This window comes from Felis catus, chromosome F2, assembly GCF_018350175.1.
Source record: "Felis catus isolate Fca126 chromosome F2, F.catus_Fca126_mat1.0, whole genome shotgun sequence".
NCBI classification, from domain to species: Eukaryota; Metazoa; Chordata; class Mammalia; order Carnivora; family Felidae; genus Felis; species Felis catus.
The window spans coordinates 80,771,001-80,778,526 of record NC_058385.1 but is presented as its reverse complement, the minus strand read 5'-3'; the positions used below and the strand labels follow the sequence as shown (position 1 = coordinate 80,778,526).

At 59.0% G+C, this 7,526-nt stretch overlaps 1 long non-coding RNA gene across 1 annotated transcript; it reads right to left on the bottom strand.

Moving 5' to 3' along the window:
• Positions 1-1,735: 1,735 nt before the first annotated feature.
• LOC109496265 lies at positions 1,736-7,265 on the bottom strand. The gene is made up of 4 exons (XR_006592798.1): positions 6,998-7,265; positions 4,958-5,157; positions 3,805-3,966; positions 1,736-2,527 (listed from the first exon to the last, which is right to left on the bottom strand). It is a non-coding gene; the product is annotated as an uncharacterized LOC109496265 (long non-coding RNA).
• Positions 7,266-7,526: the final 261 nt, after the last annotated feature.

Below are 7,526 nucleotides of genomic sequence, written 5' to 3'. Positions count from 1 at the left end.
CCCTGGTCATCAGCCATTCCTCAGGCCCAGGCCAAGAAGACACTGAAAGGTGGGTGTTCCAGCCATGGGGTGTGTGTGTGTGTGTGTGTGTGTGTGTGTGTGTGTGTGTGTGCGCGCGCGCGCATGAGCGTGGGTCTGCCTGTTCTCAGGCCTCCACCATCCCCAAGTAAATTTCCTCCTGGGCCACGGTGTCTCACGAGCCAGCCTCAGCAACGAATTCCTTTGGGGGTAGGCAGTGCCCTCTTTTTAAGAAGCACAAAACCCTGAGGGAGAAGGGGAGAGAGGAAAGCAGACATTCGTTCCAAGGCTCAGTGGGGGCTGGGAGGGGTGATGAGGCACTGGCCCTGGAGAAAAAAGGACCCACACGGACTGTAGGGATTTCAGATGGCCGGCACCTGTCCCCAGGGCCAGTCCTGTTTCCTGGGCCCTCCTCTCCTGCCCCTGCCCAGCCCTGCCCTCACCCTCTCAGTGCATGGGACAGCCACCTCATCACTGGGCTGTCCCATCCAGCTGCTTCGAGACCTCCCCAGGCTCCCTCACCCTCAGGACAGAGGCCGCCTTCCCCAGCCGGGCCTCTGAGACCCTCCAGCCTGGCTGAAGTCGGTGTCTTATTTTACTGTTCTATTTATTTACTCTACAATTTAATTGTAGAATAGAAGACAACCGTGGAGAAAGGCATAGCGCCAAGACTTAACGTGTGCCCGCTTCTCCCAACCCCGGAGGGGAATCTGACACCCTCTACAGTTCATCTTCCCCACATGAGGCCTTTCTCAGCCCCGACCGCACTCATCCAGTCCCCAACAGGCATTTTCTAGCATCTGCCCCTCCCAGGCTGGGCAGAAAGCTGCCCCAGTCTCTTCTGGAAACCCTCCAGGTCTGCCCAGGCTAGGAAGGTAATATGTGCTACGCGGGGGGGCCACAGCTGGTTTCTCCAGTATCACAGCCACTTACTGAGCACGGCCCATGGGCCCGTGTGGGTTCTGTCCACCTCACAGAAAAGGAAACTAAGGCTGGGAAGGGGTGGGGCTCACCCAGGACCCAGGGGCAGAAGAATGGTCTAGAAGAAGCCTGAATCTCTTCTGAAGACACACTGTGGTCCCAAGTGTCCATATGACCCTGGTAGTTGTATGAGCCGAAGTGGGCACATGGCCCTGGGGCACCCTATGACCAGGTAGCCATATGATTCCTGGCCATTGTATCACCCCAAGAAGCCCTATGACCTTAGGAAGCCATATGACCCTGGTAAGCTGTATGGCCCTGGGCAGCCATGTGACCAGGGGGCTATATGAGTCCGGGGAACAATATGACCCCAAGAAGCGATACAACCTTTGAAAGCTGTATGACCCCGGATAGGCATATGACCCCGGGAAGCTGTATGACTCCATGTGGCCGTATGACCCTGGGGAGATATATGACCTTGAGTGTCTGTATGACCCAGACAGCTGTATGAACTCCAGTAGCAATATGACTCTAGGTACCTTATTGATTCTGGGGTGCCATATGACCCCTTTGGGTAGCCACAGACCCCCCCGAGATGCCACATGACTCCAGGGAACATCTATGCCCCAGGGAGCCTGCCGCTGTCTTGCCAGTTCCAGCACCTGGAGGTCCTGCCAGAGATTTGCCCCTCCTGGGGCTGACGCTACTCTGAAGGCCACTCACTGCTTTGACACCTGGGCAGGCATTGTCCCTCAGGCCTCCCGTTCCACCATGGCAATTTGGGAGGCGGGGGCTTGCCCCAAGATCTGGGACCCACCTCCCCTGCCTCGTGGGAAGTCTGCACCCCACGCTCTGTGGGGGGGGCATCCTCCCCATTTTGCCTCGGGGCTCATAGAGATGAGGCATGTCCTCCAGGGTCACACAGTGGGAAGGGGCAGAGCTGGAACTCTGCCCATGCTCTCTGCTCTCTCCACGACACCCAGGTTCACCAGGAAGTTGGCACCCAGAGAGCACATGCAGTCAGGTCTGGCCCGGAGCAGGTGCTCAGAATACGTGGTGCTAACTGAGCATACTAATTGAAATACCGGGGTCTTGCTAAAGAGTTCATCTTAGCAAGTGTTATTGCTTAAAAACAAAGGAGAGCTTTACAAATAATCAGAGGAGGCATCCGCTGAGGGACACTGGGGGACAGTTGGGACATTGGCTTCTATGCTCTCTTCCCCTCCTCAGGCTCCACTGGCCCCATCCACAGTATACAGAGGGCAGCCTCAGTTGAGGGCTCAAGCCCGATCTCTGAAGGGACCGGCAGGTTGGAAGGGGCCTGGCACACAGCAGGCCCTCAGTTATGAGCTGGGTGGTTGTTTGTCATCGCGGTGAGACCCGAGTGGTCTCAGGTGACCGAGTCCTCCACATACCTCCTCCCTTCCCTCTCCAGCCCTGGGAAGTTGAAAATTACTGCTCACCAGCCATTTAGACGGTGCTCGCTCGTCGAGGTGAAAGCATCCATTTCTTGTAACAGCACTGTGAGGGGCTAACACTCTGCCCTTCTGGAAGCTAAGGATACCCAGGTCCAGTGAGCTGATGTGACCTGCGGAAGGTCAGAGGGCTGGTCAGTGGCAGGGCCAGGGTTTCAGCGTAAGCAGGCAGCTGGCTGCATGTCTGGGCTCGTGACTGTCACCCTCTCCAGGTGAGGTCCATTCCATTTCACGGACTGAGACTTATTTACAGTGAGGTCAAAGTTCAAACCCAGGCCCTGTGACCACCCCCCACCCCCCCGCACGCCTGTCTGCTGATGGCCCCTCCATTTTTCCAACCCCGACCTGCCCCAAATCCTGCCCTTCCCAAGCCGGCTCTCCTATCCTCTCTGCCTCCCAGCACCAGGGTCAGGGGGTGCTAAAAGTTGCAGGGGTCTCATGCCTCCTGTAGGTGTCCTGAACCTGGTGGGGTCACAAGACAAAGAGGAGAGCTCTTGACCCCCGTAGGCATGGGACCCCTGTAGGCATGGGGTTATAGGGAGCACGTGGGGTGCCTGGTCCAGGCCGGCTCACGTCTTTTCAGGAGTCTGTGGACCCCCCAGAGTCTCTCCATGGGTCCTCATTAAGAAGTTCCTTTTCTCTCTCTTTGTGCCCCTCTACATGCAAACATGTTTGCAGCCCCATTGCCCCACTGTAGGCAGCCTCTGGAATGCAACAATGAACCTGGCCTGGTACCAGCTGCTTGGACAGGGCTTGCAGGCTACCTAGAGAGACAGACGTGCCCAAATACAGTCGGGAATGGTTTGTGAAGGGGCAGGGTGCCTCAGAGCTCATGAGAGGGAGCCACTCGCTCCTGTAAGGCAGGACATCCGAGAGGGCTTCCTGGAGGAGGCCATTCCTGGCAAATCTCTGGAAATGGTCAATGTGACAGTTTTATCGGTCCTTAGGCTCTGCGTGTCCGTGGATGAGAAGGACACAATTCTGCTCCAAGGGTCCCCAGGAGAGGTGAAGGCAAGGTTGCGCGTGCAGTGATGGAGGTGTTGTCCTGCCCCGGGCTCCCTGCAAGCGTCCCAGGAGACCAGTGTGCTCACAAATGAGGCCATAGGATGAGAAATTATGGAGAATTATGGAAATCGTGGAGAATAATTATTGGAAATTATGAAGAATTTAAAGACGGTCATGGCAGAGTGATGCAGCAGGCGTGCAGCCCCTTCTGAGGTTGCACGCCTGTGGCGGGAAGTCCCCAGGCACGCCACGCTCTGGAGCCGGGCGAGAGCCCAGGTCTTCCTGACTTCGGGGCTTCTCTCCTCACAGGGCTGGTGGCCCTTCATTCAAGGAGCTGCCACGGGGCGGCTGGACGGTGGGGCCACGAGCTACGGGCACATCTTACCCTTTGCCTTAATGGGCTCAGGCTGCCTTAACAAGAACAGCACAGACTGGGCAGCTCAACAACACTTCTCACAGTTCTGGATACTGGGAAACCCAAGATCACAGTGCCAGCGTGGTCGGGTCCTGGGAGGGCTCCTCACACGGCCCTCCTTGGTGCAGGCACCTAGAGAGAGGGGAAAAGAGCTTTTTCTTGTCTTTTTTTTTTTAAGGTTATTTACTTATGTATTTACTTGTTATTATTATTATTTTTAAGGTTTATTTTTGAGAGAGAGAGAGAGAGAGGGAGAAGGGGAGTGGCAGAGAGAGAGAGAGAGAGAGAGAGGGAGAGAGAGAATCCTAAGCAGGCTCTGTGCCGTCAGCACAGAGCCCACTGTGGGGCTCGAAGCCATGAACCATGAGATCATGACCTGAGCTGAAGTCAGATGCTCAACTGCCTGAGCCACCCAGGCGCCTGTCTGTATCAAGTGTTTTAAAAAAGTGCATTTACTCCTCACAACAACTTGTGAGCTAGGTGTTGTTAGAAGGCTCATCTATAGATGAACACGCTGAAAGGTTAAGAAAGGTGTCCAAGGTCACAGCACATCTGGGATTGCCTCTGCCTCCGTCCTCTGGCCACAGGAGCCACAAAACCCACAGAGGAGGTAGATGAGGCACCCACTATGTGTCAGAGGTCACTTTGGGCTCTTTATGCACATGCTACTGATCTTATTAACCCCTGATCGAAGTATTACATACACACCCATGTAACCAACACCCAGAGCAGGAAATGGAATCTTACTAGCACCCCAAACACTCTCTCCATTTTCCCTTCCTGGCTCTGGCACCCCTCCCTCTAACGTTAACCACTGTCTAGATTCTACAGACATTTCTACCACTTTATTTTATCTTTTAAAAATGTTTATTTATTTTAAGAGAGAGAGAGAGAGAGAGAGAGGGAGCAGGGGAGGGGCAGAGGAAGAGGGAGACAGATAATCCCAAGCAGGCTCCATGCTTTCTGCACAGAGCCCACCTCTGAGCCTGATCCCACGGACGGTGAGATCATGACCTCAGCCGAAATCAAGAGTCAGAAGCTCAACTCACTGAGCCCCCCAGGCGTCCCTCTACCACGTTATATACATGGAATCCTATATGCTTTGAGGTCTGGCGTTTCTTACCTCAAAATCACTTGCGAGTGTCATTCATGTTGTCCTGCGTGTTTGTAGATTATTCACAGCCATGTGATCATCATTCCACAGCACGAATAGGACACAGTTGATGTATCTGTTCTGTGTTTGGGCATTTGGGTCCCTTCTAATGTTTGGTTATTACAAACAGTGCTGCCGTGCACAGAAATGCGATCACGTAGGGCGTGCATCTAGGAAGGGAATTGCTAGGTCATCAGGCTTGCATAAGATCCAGACTTGCAAGGCGGGGCATCATTTTGCACCCCCACCAGCAGTGTAAGAGAGTTCCAGTTGCTCCACGTCCTCACCAACACTTGACACTGTCAGATTTTCCCATTCTAACTGCTCTGGAAGCTGCGCGGTGCACCCTTTATTTCCAAATCCCTTCGGCAGCCCCATGAGACGGGTCTTGCGATCTGTCTCACAGATGAGGACACCCAGAGATGAAGTAACTCGTCGAGCCTGGCGAGAGCACAGACTGTCTGACCTCAGCCCGCTGTATCACCTGTTTGTCAAGCTGCCTCCCCCGACCTAGTCTCCTGGACTCCCAGCGGCCCCATCCTTGGGACGGTAGCCATCTGCCTGAGGGGTGATGCGGGAGCGGCGCCTCCTGCCCGAGTCAGGCAGTGAGGGAAAGGCTCGGGGTCCGGGGTCCTGCCTTGCTACCAAGAGGGGGCGCAGAGTGCGGGAGATGGAGTCGGGCGAGGGCCCACGCCGAGGGAGGGGGTTTGAGGAGGGAGACCCGGAGGGCGATGCCAGGAAAGCGCTCTCTGCGGCACCTGGGGGCGGAGCCCACCCTGCTCCGAAAGGGCGGAGGAGTTGGGGGAGAGGGGAAGCTAGGCTGGTGGGGGCTCCACTGCGAGGAGGGCGTCTGGAGAGAAGGAAGCAGGGGGTAAGCGTGGGGAGGGACAGGGGCTCCCGCGCGGGGGAGCCGGGGCTGGGGGCGCGCTGGACGCCCCGCCCACGAGGCGGGAGGTGGGACGCAGCAAGGGGCGGGGTCTAGGGCGGGGCCCGGGGCGGCGGGGCGGGGCGGAACGGTGGGCGGGGCTCATGGCGACCAATGGGCGCGCGTGAAGCTAGCCCCGCCCCGGCCTCCCGCGGCGCCTGCTGCATAGTCATGAGCGCAGGCCCGCGCTGCGTCAGCGGAAGCGGCGCGCGGCGGCTGTTTCCGACCCGATAAAGCGGCGTTGTCCCCGCGCGCCGGCCGCAGCTTCGCAGCGCTCCGTCCGCGCCCGCGTCGCTCGCTGTCTGACCGCCCGCCCGCCCGGCAGGCCGGCCGAGAGCAGCCGCCGCCGGGCCCCGCCGCCGCCGCCGCCGCACCCCCAGCGCCCGGGGCCCCGCGCCCCCGCCCCCGCCGCCTCCGCCCGGCCCGGCCCGGCCGCCCCGCCGCGCCGCCGCCCCAGCGGCCCCGGCCGGAGGAGACAGGTGAGCGGCCGCCTCTCCCGTCCGCCGCCCAGGCCCCGCACCTGGTCGCCGCCACCTGCCGCTTCCCGCCTCCCCACCCTACCTCCGCGCGGCCCGGCCTCGAGCCCCTAGTCCGGCTCCCAGCCCGCCCGGGCATCTCGTCCCCGGGGAGGGGACCCTCACCCTCGCCTCCACGACCCGGCCAGGCGCGTCTCCCGCCGGGATTCCCGCCCCATCCTCGGCCTCCTCCCTTCTCTCCCCGGGCTGCACCTGCCTCTGGTCGCTCCCGTCCCAGAAGCCTCCTGGAGCATCCCGGCCCCCTTGCCCGCGGTGCGCACCTTATCACACCCTCGGTTCCCCGCCCCCGCCCCCCCCCCCCCCGGGTCGTGCTCCGCAGCATTCCCCCACCCTCTATTTCCTCCGGTTTCTCTACCCAGAGGGAGCCTCGCGCCTGGCTCCCTCGGTCCCGACCCTGTCCTGCCCCCTCGGCCTGACATCTATTTCCTAACTTCTGAGAGTCCAGCCCCTGTCCCCTCTGCCTCAGCCTGCCTTCCTTCCCCTCCCCCCTCCCCCCCCCCCCCCCCCAGCACACACGCGCCCCCAGCACGCCCGTCCAGTGTTCCAAACCTCCGGCTTCAAGCTGTCCCCTGGGCAGCGCCTGTGTTTTGTCTTATGTGCATGCCCTCCGGGCTGTCCCTTTGAAGACACCTTTATTTCCTGTGGCCAAGCTTGGCCCTGGAGGAGAGGGGCCGGTGCATCTGTGCATCCAGGTCCAGAGCCCCTGCCCTGCACATTTCTCCGCATCCCAGCACCGCTTTCCTTTTCCCGAGCAACCCCTCCTCCTGGAGCTCTCGAATTTAACCCATTCCTCCCCAAGGTGTGTTGCTCTTGATTGGGTTATTGGGGAGCACTTTCCAGTTGAGGGCTTTTCCAGGGGAGGTATATCAAAACGGGGAGGAATGGTGGTTTGGGAAAAGCCCAGCCTCCTGGTTAGCTATCCATAATAATTCTAGAAAGTGGGGGGCGGGGGGGGGCGGTTGCTAGGGAGGAGTGGGAAGGGGCACTTGATCTCCTGGGGAGTGTGAGATTTTTTTGTTTTTCCAATGGGGGCACCGTGGGTCAGACTGAGCCACCGAGCCCTATCGGACACCTCAGC